The sequence below is a fragment of the Zalophus californianus genome, chromosome X (assembly GCF_009762305.2).
Source record: "Zalophus californianus isolate mZalCal1 chromosome X, mZalCal1.pri.v2, whole genome shotgun sequence".
Taxonomy (NCBI): Eukaryota; Metazoa; Chordata; class Mammalia; order Carnivora; family Otariidae; genus Zalophus; species Zalophus californianus.
Genome location: NC_045612.1, coordinates 25,589,509 through 25,589,852, shown reverse-complemented (window position 1 = coordinate 25,589,852; position 344 = coordinate 25,589,509). Strand labels below are relative to the sequence as shown.

At 33.7% G+C, this 344-nt stretch overlaps 1 non-coding gene across 1 annotated transcript; it reads left to right on the top strand.

The window, feature by feature from the left end:
- Window positions 1-240: 240 nt before the first annotated feature.
- LOC113931636 lies at window positions 241-344 on the top strand. Its single transcript, XR_003522798.1, has one exon. It is a non-coding gene; the product is annotated as a U6 spliceosomal RNA (small nuclear RNA).

Sequence of the window (344 nt, the reverse complement as noted above, 5' to 3'; positions counted from 1 at the left end):
CGGTTTCAAGAACATTGAATGGAGATGTACTTGTTAAACTAAAAATGTGGAATTGACAAAACTAAAGCTCTTTGATCTTTGGTTTCCAAAATCTCACAAGCTTCTTGAGGATGATGTACATGGAGAAGGGAAAAAAAAAGCCTGAGTAATGTGATAGCCATTATTCAAGAATTCCTTTAAAAATATCGTGTTGAAATGCTTCTTGTGTTAATGAAATTTGATTTTTATAAATGTACTTTTGTGTTCACTTCGGCAGCACATATACTACAGTTGGAACAATACAGGTATTAGCATGGCCCCTGTGCAAGAATGACATGCAAATCTGTGAAGTTTTCCATATTAAA